This window comes from Macrobrachium rosenbergii, chromosome 27 (assembly GCF_040412425.1).
Source record: "Macrobrachium rosenbergii isolate ZJJX-2024 chromosome 27, ASM4041242v1, whole genome shotgun sequence".
NCBI lineage: Eukaryota > Metazoa > Arthropoda > Malacostraca > Decapoda > Palaemonidae > Macrobrachium > Macrobrachium rosenbergii.
Window position 1 is genome coordinate 15,743,121 of NC_089767.1, and position 17,029 is coordinate 15,760,149.

Here is a 17,029-nt window from a genome sequence, read left to right on the forward strand (position 1 = left end):
GAGGCAAAATAAACTAACTGCAGATCCCCTGAGAACAGGATATTTCGAAATGCCAAGAACTGGTATTTCTAAACGCCAGAACTTATCGTATAACAAGACACCAATGGAAATGAGATAATAAGCTGATGTAATGGAGATGCCGAGGAAACTGGTTCGTTGCAAGAGATTTTTCGTTTCTCAATTAATCATGATCAGATTTAAACTTTAACGGTTCATTCCAAGTTTATGCAGCTGTATTCCTTTGAATAAAATTGAGTGGCATATTCAAATTTCAAATTCTAGTTTTAGTGTCTAATTCAGGTACAGAATTTCAAGAATATCATTTCAGGGTGAAGTATTATGGCCATCTACAAAGAGGACAACGACTCTTCACTTAAAATGCTGGTGATTTAACAACCGGTTTGGTTTTTCATTTCTCTTGGCCATCGAAATTGTTGGCCTGACCGACTAGCCATCAAAAGATGGCAGAATTTAGCCACACGAAAACTAAAATAAGTAAATGGAACATTCTTTTTTTTTTTTGACAAAAGACACGAGTACACGGAATTTCATATAATTTCGAAAAAATTATATACCTGCTATTCAGTTTGAAATGTTCGTATGAAATCTAGATTATAATGCAGACAAAACAAAGGAATGATTTCCAAGCAGAGTTGTGGCTACGTTGTCAAAAACACTGTTTCCTGATCTCAAAACAAATGTTGGTACCTTTGCAAAACAGAAAGATGTTTATCTATACAAACTTTGGTTAGTCGCTGAAAGAAACTATGCTGAACTGCACAATTGTGGTAGCTAAATCCAGGTTAGCTCTTGAATGGGGATTTCGTAAGGGAAATTTAATAATAATAATAATAATAATAATAATAATAATAATAATAATAATTAATAATAATAATAATAATAATAATAAAATAATAAAGTATAGTGTGTTTGTGTATGTATATATGTATATATACACAGTAAATATATGTGTGTGTGTGTATGCTAACGATGCATTTTCCTACAAATCACCAAAAGTGAAAAAATTATTAGGTATGTATTACGACACAATACACATGATACTTCAACCTGCACACATCTTTAAATTCTTTATCTGAATTATATATTAAAAGTAGAATTTGAAATTTGAATATGCCAGTCAATTTCATACAAAAAGTTCAGCTGCATAAATTGGAATAAATCGTTAAAGTTTAAATCTGATCTTAACTGATTTAAATGATTAATCATTTAAATTTGATCGTAACTGTAAAACTTCAGCAGGATTTTTTCCTAATTTTTAATAAGACGTATAAACTATAATTAAAGATCCAAGGCATTAATACCAAAAACAAAGTAATTTAATACCGCAGAAATATGACCTTTGTGTAAAAAAGTTGCAAAAAAAACAAAAAGGGCATAATTAACTTAGATGTGAAATATAATTATCCATTAAAGCCTCTAAAGTTTTTGTAATGGATTTCGACGGTTTAATTATAAAAACGTAACTTTTCAAGATGAACCAAATTATTTAATCACATGGGCGGGCAACTGCCATAAATGTTCAATTGTCAATCGAAGGCCTGCAGATTTTTAAGAAAACCATAACTACATGCCAAAGGCATTGCAATTTCCAGAAGAAACTTTGTTTGTCAGTGTGTCAACATTTAGATTAGTAAGTCTAATTAACTTTTTTTATAATTGTACTACGTGACAGCACTGAACAGTGTTAGACAACTTCTTGACAGAACATTCATCATTTGTCGTAATACACACCTAATCATTATTTTCACTGTTTTCGTGATTTCTAGGGACATGCATCGGTAGCAAATCGAAATATAAAAAAACACCTTTTCCTACGCTCCCCAAATCGAAATATCAATGTACCTTATCCTAGGCTCCCCAAATCGTTATATATATATATATATATATATATATATATATATATATATATATATATATATATATATATATATATATTATATATATATATATATATATATATATATATATATATATATATATATATATATATATATATAATATATATATTTTAGTATGGGAAAACCTACGAACAGTGACACAAATGTTTAATACTGAAATTGCAAAGGCCACAACCAAACACGTGAAACAGTAAAATGTTCCACGTCCCAACCCAAACTCTCTCGATCACTTGGAACTTTTCTATCCTTGTTTTTCCTCGACATTATTCTTAAACTGAAGTAAATCTTTGGCAGTTGCGCTATTCTGGTCCTTTCACGTATTTTCTGAGCTTCTTAAGAATAACACTACACCAGCCATAAATAAAACATTACCCCATAATGTCTGACTTTTTTCAATTGCTGATCTGAATATTTTCTTCCGTCTTTTTCTACTTCAGATTCGTTACCGTCACATTTTTCTAATTGTATAAAAAAGAACACTGAATGGTTTTAGACGACTTCTTGATGGATACACATACACCTTATGGAAACAACTCAATTTGACAACTATTTTTGCTGTTCTCAAATCGAAGGGAAGTTTAAAAAATGAATTCAATCAAGTCTCTCGAAACCAATTCGTTAATTAAATCACAACACTTCACCACAAAATCACCAACGGACCTAATTGTGAATGCACAAAATAAAACCAGTCCACTTCCACTTGTCCGAGATACTGTCACAGGGAATGAAGCGCACCATGCACGAAGGCACGGTACTGAGCATCAAGAAGTAAGTAGCCTAAAAAAAAAAAGGCCGCGTGTTTGTGTGTCTGTGTGTTTGTGTTTCTGTGTGTATGTTTGAAAGGGACAGGTGTTGTTAGTTCCAAGGTGTGGGACGGTGTGGTGGCGGGAAGGATCGGGTCTGCCCAATACCAACTCGCTCACATGGGGCTGGTGCCCTCAGCTTCTTCTTTTTCTCTCTCTCTCTCTCTCTCTCTCGTCTATTTTTCTTGCCGTCACCTTACCTTCTTCAGCCCTCCCTCGCGCCCTCTTTTTAAAACAATTTGTTTTCTTACTTTTCGTTCTTTGCTTTTTTGTGTCAGCTGTCCCCTAATTGTATCTCTCTCATAATTAGTTTTTATATCTATAATTACATTTCTTAGTTTTCCTTTGCCATCTTTTTTTCTCTTTTTACTTCAGTTTTCCTTTATTTTCTTTCCTTTCATTTCAAATAAGTCTAATCCATCGGGCCAGCCCTAGGAGAGCTGTTAATCAGCTCAGTGGTCTGGTAAAACTAAGGTATACTTAACTTTTATTCCTTCGACTAATCTTTTCATCTTCTTCCTAGTCAAATCTCATAGCCTCTCTCTCTCTCTCTCGCCAATTTTTCTTGCACTTATATTCTTCAGCCCTCCCTCTCGCGCTCTCTCTTTTAAAACAAATTATTTTCCTATTTTCGCTCTTTGCTTTTTTTTTGTGTCTTCTATTTTGTCCCACACTTTCATCTCTATCATAATTATTTTTATTATCAATAATCCCATTAATTATTTTTCCTTCGATATCTTTTTTCCTCTCAACTTCAGTTTTCCTTTATTTTTTTTTCCTTCCACTTGTTCCTTCGACTAATCTTTTCATCTTCTTTCCTACTTTCGTTCTTTGCTTTTTCTGTGTCTTCTATTTTGCCCCATACTTTTATCTTTATCATAATTATTTTTATTATCAATAATCCCATTAATTATTTTTCCTTCGCTATATTTTTTCTTCTCTCAACTTCAGTTTTCCTTTATTTTCTTTCCTTCCACTTGTTCCCTCGACTAATCTTTTCGTCTTCTTCCCAGTCAAATCTTCCAGCCTCTCTGTCTCTGTCTCTGTCTCTGTCTATCTGTCTCTCTCTCTCCCTCGCTGACACTTACTACAGCAAACAGTGTGTCCACTTGGAAAGTCTAGACAAATTAACTCTGGACAAATGTTTGTCAAACTGCCACTCCGTCTCAACATTCCTTTCTTTATTCTGTCACACAGTTCACACGCAAATCTTTCTTTCTCTGTGTTCCTTCTATTGTCATCTTTGATACTTCTTTTTCGTTTATTATTCTCATTTCATGAAAAATAACATGAAACTTTTAATAATCATCAGATAATCATTATTCTCATTTTCACCAAACTCAGGACACCTTTTATCAGGAAAAAGCCGTTTTCTTAAAAGGTGATGACGTCTAAGACTACAGAAGATATGTAAAAAAATTCTAAAGTATAACAACCATTTCATTACACCAGTCATATATATATATATATATATATACAGTATATATATATATATATATATATATATATATATATATATATATATATATATATATATATATATATATATATATATATATATATATATATATATATATATAATTATATAGATACACACACACACACACACACACACACACACATATATATATATATATATATATATATATATATATATATATATATATATATATATATATATATATATATATATATATATATATATATATATATATATTACAAATGCTCTTGCCCCTTGGATACTAAGAAATTTTCGTTCGGTTTTGAAACTTGGCAAGAAGGTGATTCTTGAGCCAATGATTATTTGAACTCAGCGATTATGACAGACATTCATTAGTTCGTACTATTTTTTAGCAAATACAAATATTTGCTTAAAAAAAATATTTATATTTCAGCCTTTGATCAACTACCTCAAAACCTAGGGGGGTCTGCTTCAGAATAGAAACTTATATAGCCTATAGATCCCGTATTCTAGGTTTTGGAAAAACAGTAGAACTGCAAGTAATGCTTTTTGTGTCCTTCAATGAAGTTCGCTTCAGTGTTAAGCTGGAAAGAATATCAACGATTGATCTTGAAAAATCACAAAACTGAACAAGCTCAAAATCTACACGACTTAACAGAAAATTTTGAGGTGTAATTGGAATAGTCTCTATTAGGGAGATGTTACTCAGTGCCACAGACAATTAGACATAAGTAGTCATCATATTCTCTTACTTTTGTATTAATGTCATTACTTTTGACAGAAATTACCCATGATCCACTGATTATGAGACCCAAGAGGTTATGACGATGACAGTGTCAAAATAATGAGGTTATAAAATTGGCAAATATTTTTATAAACTACGTACATTTATCTTCCTTGATGCAATGATTTCAAAGTTTTAATATTATTTTACTTCGACCATCAATTTTCAGTATAGTACCGTAAATCTTAGAGGCAGCCCCTCCAAAACTGGGGATTGTACAGAAACGTGGAACGTGAAATTATAAGGGGTGATGAATGCCTTAAATGTTCATGCAAGGTTCTCATGAAACTTTCAAATTGTTGTTGAGCCTCTTAAACAACAAGATTATTATCTGAAAAGGTGAAGTTTAACAACTGTCATGAAGAACCAGCCATATATGACGTTAATAGTATTATTATCGTTATTATTCCTAAGGATTCTCTTCATCTGTTTACCTTATCATTTTTCAACTCAACACTGACAACATTCCTATTACGGGGTATACTGTACGTGTAAGGGAAATCATGACAGATTAATATCTTCTGCAACGCAATACATGCAAGACTTTCTTTCACATTCTCTTCACCTGTTTTGGCATCAGAGAGAGAGAGAGAGAGAGAGAGAGAGAGAGAGAGAGAGAGAGAGAGAGAGAGAGAAGGGGGGGTAAAGTTACTTTACTTAAAAATGGCACTGATGATAGCCATGTCAATCTGCCTCGCCGCCAGTCTGTCTCTTTCTCTAAATATCATTTAAGTAATTTTCCAAATGTAATACAACAGAACGTCTGGTCTGGAATATCATCCTTGTTCTGAATAATTTTGATGCGACACATCATGACCACTTTTACGATGCAAAACAAATCTTCGATGAGTGATTACCTTCCTTTGGCTGAAGTAGGATAAAATGGGGCAAGTCACCTCACCCGGAGAAATGTTATTACAGAAAGAAAGGACGAATCTGCTCTTTTTCGTACTGGTTACGATATTATTTCGTTTAATATAAGTTGTTGCGCAGGATTTTGCTACACTAAAAGATATAAGGACAGGTATTTGGATGCATAAATTTCTTGTGCTAATTCTAATGAGGTACAAAGTTCTCCTGCGGGGAGTAATTAGATATGGCTAACCCTGTATTCCTCTTATATGGATTTTTCTCGTAAGTGGTTGATTACAGAATTATATATCATCAAATGCAAGCCTACGGGAGAAGAAAGAAGCACAGTTCCCTCCATATTATTACGTGCCTTGAGTCAAAAAGAAAAAAGAGTAAACTATAAATGGTTGTAGGAGTGTTAGTTATTCAACCACTGAAAGAAACACAAAACTTCGGTGCAATGGGAGAATTTATCAACACCATACGCTTCCAATGACTCCTGAGAACAGAAGGGGAATTTTATGAAAAATTCATAATCAATATTAGTATAATCATGCGATGAAATGAATAAATTTGTTATTAAAACATAAAAAAAAGCTGAGCAGTCATTTTATTAGCGGAAAGCCTGAAAAAATGCACGTCGAGCACTAACAAACAGTAACAGTTTCTCTATCTGAGAGAGAGAGAGAGAGAGAGAGAGAGAGAGAGAGAGAGAGAGAGAGAGAGAGAGAGAGAGAGAGAGAGAGAGGATAATACTGCTTGAGTTTGCTTGTTGATGAAGTAAAATTTTTTTTCGAAAGGAGGCACAAGCACCTGGGCAAATATTACACAAAGATTTAATTTTCACTCGAAGGTAAATTCCACCTAAATCTGAGACATGACTGGTTTCGCATATTTTATAAGTCTCAAGACAATGAACCTGCAAAAAACACGGTAACCACAAGTGAAAAAAGTTACTAATTGCAAAAAGTAACACTGGTATGTGAAAAATAAATAAACCTTTAAAAGGTAAAGATACGAACTGATAAAAAACCGTGGACACTGAAAATGCATGCAACCTTGACCAAAGGAATGCAAATTAAGCCACGGTCCAGGGAACACCTCCCAGCTCAAGGCAAGCAGATGTGACACTTCAGATGACCCAGTTCTCACAAGTATTGGAACGGATGTCCAGAACATTAACTGAAAAGGAGGAATGCTGATCGCCCCAAACTTTCACAAGAGAACTAACCAAATAATTGAAGAGAATGTATGATCGATTTATACTTTCCGATTATTCAAGGCCCTTTTCTTGCTCTAAAGAAACATCTTTTCCGTCACAAGAGAGTCTACAATGCTCATTACCTGGTACAATGTAAATGTTCTAACCACCAACAAAAACACTAGAGGCCTCAAGATCTACTCTCTGTTCTCCACAGAACTCTGCCAGATGAGTGTGGATACATATCGTTCCTTTCTTGATGTATTCTTACAAGATGAAATAGGTTCCTAACCTCGGTGTATGTCAGGCACACCTACGCTGAATGATCCTTCAATGCTAAACAATAAAACAGCAAAGCCTACAAATACCTGGACACGTCCACCTACACGAAAAGGGCATTCACCCAATGCAGTTACCTGGAGAAATGTGAACATGGAAGTACGCCACATCCGGCAAGTTTTCATCAAATCTGGTATCAGGAATGAATAACAGAAGATTGCATGTAAGACAACTGGGCAAATTTTGTACACACAACACTCTAAACATTGAGGATCAACAACGAACATTTATAATCTCCAAAGAATGCCGTAAGGGATATTCCCTGTCACTCTGAAAAAGGTGCCAGGAAAATTCAACTGCCATAACTTGATATCGTCCTTTTTAATATACCTGCACAGAATGCTCATCAGCAGTGTATCAGCAACACTCAATACAAACTGTACTAATCGCCTCTATCTTACATAAACTCTATCACTTCTGAATATGAAGGTCTTCCCTATCAATTTCTTCCATTTCTTCTATCCAGCACCTTTCTAGATCTTTTTCTTTCACCTCAAAACACTCTGATCCTCCTTTTCGCCTTGACTAACCTTCTTGCCACATCTTTGTATCAGTATACAGCTCAGTGCTCACCCTTTCAATCATTTTACTCTGCATATATTAATGCAAACAACTGATCTCAACAGCTTTCATATCTTTCACAAGCATTCAGCTTGAAAATCAGCCTCAAAATTTCTCAAGCACTCCAAATTTGTCTTTCACAGACACTTCTTTTCTCTTCCTTACTTCGCCTTTTCTGTGATTCAGCTCTTCTCCCATCTTATCAATATCCATTACATTTAATTCCAAACAATAGTACTAATCAACTACTTTAATTCTTCAACCATCCATATTAATATATATTGCTCCATTTGGATGATTTTCCCTTGCCATCATAACCTTACTATTGTTTATATTCACCATAACACTGCATAGCAATCTTATATCTTTGCATCACTCCATCCATAAACATACTAATTAGCCAAGGAGACATTACATACTCTGTCAATTCTGTCGCAACTTTTTTTAGGCCCATGTTCACCGCATTCAGGTTTTCCTTCACTCTCAAAATTTCACACAAATATGTCGTAACAAACAGTTAATTTATAGATTCTTTTCCACATTTACAGCAACACTGTTCTCCTCCTATTAACCCTTCCGTCACCAATTTTACTTTTTCAATTAAAATCATACCACACAGTCATAGCCATCACTTCCACCCCTTGATATAGTGTATCAATGACTCCTCTTTTTATTCCTTGGAAACCATTTCCTTATCTAGGTGTGCCTTACATACCCTTGCTAGCCACTAAATCATTCTATCACCACCATAACAGTCCCATAAACTCCTATGTCTTTCCACTCTCCAACCTCTTCACTGTCGTCCTTCCATCCTCAACTGTCACTTCCGAATGAATTCTCAAATTCACTTGGAAACATTCAAACTCGTATCTTTCAAATTTGCTGCTTTTCAATCCTACATATTCAGGAAACTTCAATATGCTCAGTCCATCAACACAGGAATGCATTCTTTTCAGGGATCATCTCTCCATTTGCATCTATTATAAGATCCATTTGTTCATCAGCATCTCACTCTGCATTAAATTTCTCAATCAAACATATATATATATATATATATATATATATATATATATATATATATATATATATATATATATATATATATATATATATACACATACACACACACACACACATATATATATATATATATATATATACTTATATATATATATATATGTATTATATATATATATATATATATATATATATATATATATATATATATATATATAATATATATTTTTAACAGAGCCATTTCCTCAAAAAGGGTTGGCTCAAGATAAAAGCAACACAACTGTCACCATAACCTTTCATACATGAAAGAACACCCTGCGTAGTAAGCCTTATACAACATGAATTGCGTCATACACCTACTTTACAGTGCACCGAACTAACCTATACACACACACACTATACCATTTGTGTTTCCTAGATACCAGCATCCTTCCTTTTAATTATCTTTTTCACACCTCACATCATCTGTTGAACCCTTTCTAGGTTTCCCTGTCCTTCTTCCTCAAAACGCTTCTGAACCATACATTACTTTCATCAATCTACCGTCTTCCATGTTTCCCACATAACCAAACCACCTCCAAATCTTTGATCCACCCTTTCACTTAAGCGTCTTTTTCCCTGCCTATTATATGCATCTCCAAATTTCTTGCTAATATTCTTCCAACAGTGAAAACACAATGAAAAGAGTTAATTTCCATACCTTCAATCTTATTTCTTTCCCTTGCATTCAACATCCATGTTTCCTTCTATTAAAGACTGCTGGCATAACAATCCCTTCATATTTTTACGCCTCAGTTTCCACAGACAATTCAGGCCTCTTACTAATCTTTCGTACGGACCTTGATACCTTCGTTTGTTCACCTGATCTGTGACACATATTTTCGCATACTACCATCATCCTAATAATTTACTCACAAATACTTATAAGAATCAACATCTTCCATTCTTCCACCATCAATTGTTCAGTCTTTCTAGTTTCCATCTATAATCATATCTACACTCCTCCTAACATATACTCTCAATTATCTCCTCATGCAAATGCTTTCAAATTATTTTACCACCTTCTGCAGGTTTCCTTCACAATTTCCAATTCACATCGTATCATCTGCAAATATCAACCATTCCACACTCCATTCACAACTCATTTCGTTATCTCAGAACCTTACCCTTACATCAGTTGTCCTGTATCTGACTTTTTGAATAACTCCATCCATAATGATACTGAACAGCTAGACCCTTACATCAGTTGTCCTGTATCTGACTTTTTGAATAACTCCATCCATAATGATACTGAACAGCTAGACTTGTAACACTCCGTTGTCTAAGACCAACTTTTACACCAAACCAGTCACTCTCCCTTTGAATATTTATAACACTACTTCATTGTACAAACTTTTCATCATTCTCAGCAACATATCTTCTATACCGGATATTCTCCACAACCTCCACATTGGTCTCCCATTCAATTTTTCATGTTCTTGTACATTAACATCATCATTGCCTTCAATGCTGTTTGATGCTACAGGGTCTCTGTGAAATTCTGCCACTAATATCTCTTGTGTTTTATGTCACAAATCGCCATTCATCTTCAGCCCCACTTCTCATAGTTCTCATCCAAGTACGTCAGGGTCTTCCAGCTTTTCTAGCGCCAACAGCTCAGCTGTCTTTGTCAAGCACCATTCTCCTACAGGCTGTGCAAAGGACAAGTCCAAGTTATCTTAAACTCTTTATTTATCATATCTTAACTGTATATCATCTTCAAGTAATCTCCCCAATTGTATTATTTCTAACTCTAGCCTATCATCTGATTCCTAATATTCTCAAATTGACAAAATTTCTTAAAGTATCATTGTCGTACCATCATTCAGTTCTGGACACCAGTCAAGATCGTACTAAACTTATGCAAAGTCGAACTTTTTTGTGCAATTCCAAGCCATTTGATTTCCAAATCTTATTCAGCCTCCCCATTGTTTGATTTGCCTGTTTTAGTCTTTCATTAAATTTCAACTAAAGTGAGCTTATATATGTAAGCCATTCAACCTCATTAATCCTTTCTCCATCTACCGTTATTTCGTCCCTCTCTCTCTCTGCATGCTCTGTCCTCATTACTTCTGTTTTTCTCAGATTTGAGTCCCGTATTAGAAGATATATGATGCATTCTGTTAAGGAAGCTTTGCAAATTTTGTGGTGTATTGATGATTAAAACAGCATCATTTGCATATTCCCAGTCTGCCAGATTTGTGTTGCTCCTCCATTTAAACCTCTTCCATCTCCTACCAGTTTTTTTTTTTTTAATCTGAGACGGGCAAACAGCCAAGGTGAAATTTCATACCCTTGTAGCACCAAACCATTTGCTGCATATTCACTTGACAAGAATCCATCAACATTAACTTTATGTCTGCTTTGTTCGTGGATAATTTCCATCAGTTGTACACAATTCACAGGAATGCCATAGTTATGCAAGACTTTCCATAAAGTCTGTGGACAGAGTTAATGGATTCTCGTTATCAGCAAAACCCATCAGAAGTGATTTTAGTTTTCTGTTAAAGAAAACTATGGTGCCGGCTTTGTATGTCCGCCCGCACTTGACCCTGTCCGCCCTCAGATCTTAAACACTACTGAGGCTAGAGGGCTGCAAATTGGTATGTTGATCATCCACCCTCCGATCATCAAACATACCAAATTGCAGCCCTCTGGCATCGGTAGTTTTTTTTTTTATTTAAGGTTAAAGTAAGCCATAATCGTACATCTGGCAACGAAATAGGATAGGCCACCACCGGACCGTGGTTAAAGTCTCATGGGTCGCGGCTCATATAGCATTAAACCGAGACCACCGAAAGATAGATCCATTTTCGGTGGCCTTGATTAGACGCTGTAGCGGCTGTACAGAAAACTTGATTGCGCTGAAGAAACTTCGGCGCCTTTTTTACTTGTTCAAATTCTAAACACTGTTGCATAATATGTCTTAACACAAATATTTGATTTATGCAACTCCTGCCTTTTCTAAAGCCAGCTTGTTCGTCTCTTAAGCTTTTTACCCATTTATTTCCCAGTCTACTAAAAATAACTAAACAGAATATTTTAATTACAACAAACGTAAGTGCAATGCCTTTATAGTTACCACATTGTTAGGTCACCTTTCTGTAGTACCTAACCATAAGGTTTGTTTTCTCACTATTTATTATGTAAAACAGTCTAGTTAGTATGCAGAGTCAAGGAAGGTAGCGGTGTGTTCCAAAGGTTACAAATAGACTTGGAATGTCTATGGAAGCCAAGGTGGTAATATTAGGATTATGTCAACTCGACAGAATTGAGGCGGGATGTTACTTGCAAACGAAAGAAAAAGGTTAAAGACATTGAAATGAAATGTTTGAATAATATAAGACATTGAAATGAAATGTTTGAATAACATATGTCTCATAAAAAGATAAGCAAAGGTCGGCAAATTTGGAAATATGCACAGTAGAGGAAGAGGTAAAAAGTCAGGAGTAGGTGAGTGAATCGATCACTATGTTTTGAAACGGTTCCATCATGTGGAAAGAATGGAGGACGATGATAACCTAGGAAGAGGTAGGTAGATTGTATGGAACAGGTATAAGGAAGGAAAGGCCTCAACTCCCAGAAAGAAAAAGTGCAATATATACTGTACGTGTATGGTACAAGGTTAAGGGGGCTCAGTGGGCTAAAGCAGCTGATGATATTGGAAATGCACAGTCTTAAGTATCAGAAGATACATGTGCATTAGAATATATATATATATATATATATATATATATATATATATATATATATATATATATATATATAACTATCAATAATAATGGCTTGTGAAACTGAACAGCATTTTCAGTAGGTCGTAAGTCTGTAATTTTAAATTTACTCAATTTTTCCCATAGCAATTAAAGAAGCCATATGCCCATACTGCGCTAATGTTTAGAGCAAAATAATACTAATGGGTAAAATTATGAAGTCTTGCCGGTCTCATATGAGTCAGTTAGGGATGCTAAAGTTCCCCAGCTGTGAATTATGTTCTGCATAAATGACTCCTCAAACCTAGATCAGGTCCACTGTCTCTGTACCATGGTCTTACAGTCTTGCTCTGAGTTCTACGGCTTGACAGAACACCTAGCCCTTACCTCATTTTTGTTGTTTATTTACGTATGTGTTATTTGCTGATGTATTTATCTAACTGGTAACATGCATACATATATATGTATACACACACACACACACACACACACACACACACACACACACACATATATATATATATATATATATATATATATATATATATATATATATATATATATATAGCATATCTATGTGAGATAAAACTTTACTATTTATCTCTCAAATTTTGTTTATTGCTACACTATTCCTTATATATGCTTTAAAACATGATTATTATTCATTTCATGTATAGTCCTAATCATATTTTCTTTTCTATTTTTCCACATGTGAGCATTTTACATTATGGGTTATTCCTATGCAAGTTCATAGCCTTTCGATTTATATAATATAAGTGTGTCAGATAAACAAATCAGCATATTTGCTTCTGGAAAAATGACGCGGATTATCAGATGCAAGATACAATTACAGAAGCCAGAGTTTAACAACATTGCAACTAAATTTAGAAATACTTTACCATATCTAAGACTGATAAGTTACACAATATATATATATATATATATATATATATATATATATATATATATATATATATATATATATATAATATATTACTAAAAGGACCTCATTCAAACTGGATAGTATCTAATGGAGTATTTATTCACAAAAAGTTACAAGCTTTCTTGGACATATAGTCCACATTATCAAGTATCCGTACTATCCAGTTTGAATGAGGTCCTTTAGTAATTCTACTAATCCACAGAACAACTGTGTAAGTGATAAAGTTGATATATATATATATATATATATATATATATATATATATATATATATATATATATATATAAACAAATATATACTGTATATATAAAACAAATACATAATACATATATATACAGTATATATATATATATATATATATATATATATATATATATATATATACAATATATATATATATATATATATATATATATATATATATATATATATATATATATATATATTGTAAATTATATATACATATATCTGTGTGTGTGCGTGCGCTTTCAACAGAATCACTTAATATCATCATAAAGTGTGGGACCAGGAATGAAAGCCAATTCGCCTTCTTGTCTGCGACCTTTCAGCGAATCCATGTGTCTCCCGACTGTTTACTCGCTTATCCCCGCAGCTATTAGTCACGTCTTGTGTGTTTGGACGGGATTACCTTTGAGTTTTCAAGCGAGAAATATCGACGGCTCGCAAGTTTACCTTTGGCCAGACTCCAACGTCTCTCCAGACATTTATTCAACATCTCTAAATGATCAGATGTTTACTACAAACGGGTTGCGTTGCTAAGAAGGCCTTATCATCTCGTTCTTGGATGAAGACACGAAAAATCATATACGATTTGTTTTAAGTTTTTTATATTTTATTTCATTCTACAACTGTATTAACTAGTATTTACTTAATCATTAGTGTACTTGTCATGAAAATCAACTTTCATGTTAAATATCGACGAAAAATATGCGTAATTAGGCTGCACAAAACAATTAACACCAATAGGCAATACATACACGCACTATACACTATATGTGTGTGATATGCTATGTGTGATACAGACACACACACACATATATATCTTTCAAGTTCTCCTAAAAGGGATGATTCCACAGGAAAAAAGTGCAAGAAGGGCGCTCCCACGGACTCATGGAAAAAACCTTGGGCAGAAAATTCTAATACATAAGCTACTTTATACAACTATACAGCCGAGTCATCAGCAGTGCGTCAGACACCCCTACACACACTGTGAGATTAATCTATGTCCAACATGAACTTTCACACTTCTTCAATATTTAGGCCCTTCCTTGCAAATACCTAGTGTTTTCCATGTCTCCCTCTTTTTCTTCCAAATGCTTTCGAATAATAAACTCCTATCTCTAGTCTATTATCCTCCATTCTCTCCCCATGACCAGACCACCTAAATAAATTCTGATCCATCAATACACTTATAGTAACATTTTACCACCTCGGTGTGCATCTCTACGTTTCTAACCCTTTTCATTTTTTGTCACAATTGCTATGCAAAGAGCTTAAGAAACAACTTCACTTATTTTATTTCAACCTGCCATTGATGGGGCATTTCCTACCACCATGGATTTCACAACCCTTTCCTAGTTGCTCCTCCTTTTGAGGTACACGGCATCATTATCTTATACACACATGCACACACACATACTGTACACACACACCTATATATATATAACTATATATATACACATATATATATATAAATGTGTGTATTAATGTATTATATATATATATATATATATCCTAAGTATGAAGCTTGAAGTTAATGTATTTATATATAATGCGTCCTACCAAACTTGATTTTGAACATAAAATGATTTTGAGAACTAGATTTGAGAGAGAGAGAGAGAGAGAGAGAGAGAGAGAGAGAGAGAGAGAGAGAGAGAGAGAGCACTCACTTCTGCAGAACATTTTTTCCCCAATCTGCATGACGTCTGGAAGATCAATTTGCCAGAAGATGCGAGAGATAAGGAGGCTGGATAAAGCACTTGAGCGACAGCAACCTTGACTGATAAACCTGGCCGAACATTATGTCTGCAAGCAACGCGTCGAATCGGCCGCTTGAACCCCGGGCCTTCGTGTGCGAGATGACGGGAAGGTCGTGACCCCCACGAAAGGGGCATCTTTGGACCACATTCTCGACATCACCTTCCACAATGTATTTGAGGTGGGTACAGGGAGGTCTCCCGAGGGGAGATGGGACCCCCCAAAACATCCTTCAGGATCGTGTTAAAAGGATTATGTGGCCCGTCTCCTGTTAGGGAGTTCGTCGTGCCAGGGGTATTTTAGGGGGGGATGGGGGTGGGCAGGTGTATGTCCATAAACGCACAATGAAGAAGCGGACATTTCAGTTTATTGCACACCGTGTAATCATCTGAAAAGAAGCCTCGCCACACTGCCTTAACAAGGAGAGAAATGTCTTCTCTCACGGTCTCACACTTCATGAACAGCGGGACAAATGTACACAAACACATGACGTGTAGCACATCATTGAATTCTCTTTTCCCTACACAGGCACATTTTTGCACCTTTTATGACCCTCCCTCTCTGTTACCTAACTGTCTCCCTATGTTCCCTAATCTCACACTGCACAAACAAAAATCTTCTTCGGACACACGCGAATATCCCCTTAATTTTCGTTCTTACCCACAATTCTGCCGCTCTTCCTCTAAACATACCTCGGTCAAAGGCTTGTTTTCTTTGCAATATCTGCCAGTATATTAAGATTTAATACCCGTTTTGGCAAACTGAAAATAAACCACCACCTTCAATACTGATTTACCTCATGAATCACGTTTTGAGCAGAGATATTTATGCAATGATTAGGATACTGGGTAATGAATTGACTGCTGTATCATTGCAATATCTCTTTCGTTCTTTGGATATGTTTACCAATGCAAGCCTGAAAGCCAAAGGGAAAATAAATGAAGAGACAGTTAACCAACAAAGCTGAAAAGAAGGAAAAGATTTATTTACACTAACAAGTATCATACCCTCACTGGCTCAAGTAAATGATTTTGAATTTGACAAATATTTGAACATTTGATAGAAACTGAATTGTTACAGCAATTTTACTCTTACCAGCGTGAATGGGGTCTGAATCCCACTAGGAACTGGAATTGAAATATATGATTTAGGCCAAAGGCCAAGCGCTGGGAACCATGAGGTCATCCACCGCAGGAAGGAAAACTGAGAGTAAAGGAAAGGAGGTTTTAAAAGTGTAACGGGAGGAAAACCTCGTAGTTGCACTATGAAACAATTGTTAAGAGAGGGTGGAAAGTAAGATGGAAGAAGGAGAATATGAACGGAGGTAGAGTAAAAGGAACGAAAGGGGTTGCAGCTAGGGCCCGAAGGGACGCTGCAAAGACCCTTAAGTAATACCTACAG

The 17,029-nt window shown here is 34.9% G+C and overlaps 1 protein-coding gene across 7 annotated transcripts in view; it reads right to left on the bottom strand.

Moving 5' to 3' along the window:
- Window positions 1-17,029, bottom strand: part of LOC136853430 (signal peptide, CUB and EGF-like domain-containing protein 1) — a 185,120-nt gene that overhangs the window by 60,987 nt on the left and 107,104 nt on the right. For 2 of the 7 annotated variants that reach the window (XM_067128988.1, XM_067128986.1), the window contains exon 1: window positions 2,580-3,145. The exons of 3 other annotated variants lie outside the window; for them this stretch is intronic. The gene's annotated coding sequence lies outside the window, so the exon portion shown is untranslated. Of the gene's footprint in view, window positions 1-743; window positions 1,837-2,579; window positions 3,146-17,029 lie in introns of those variants that run through there. 2 more of the 7 variants (XM_067128989.1, XM_067128987.1) reach the window with 2 other exon arrangements.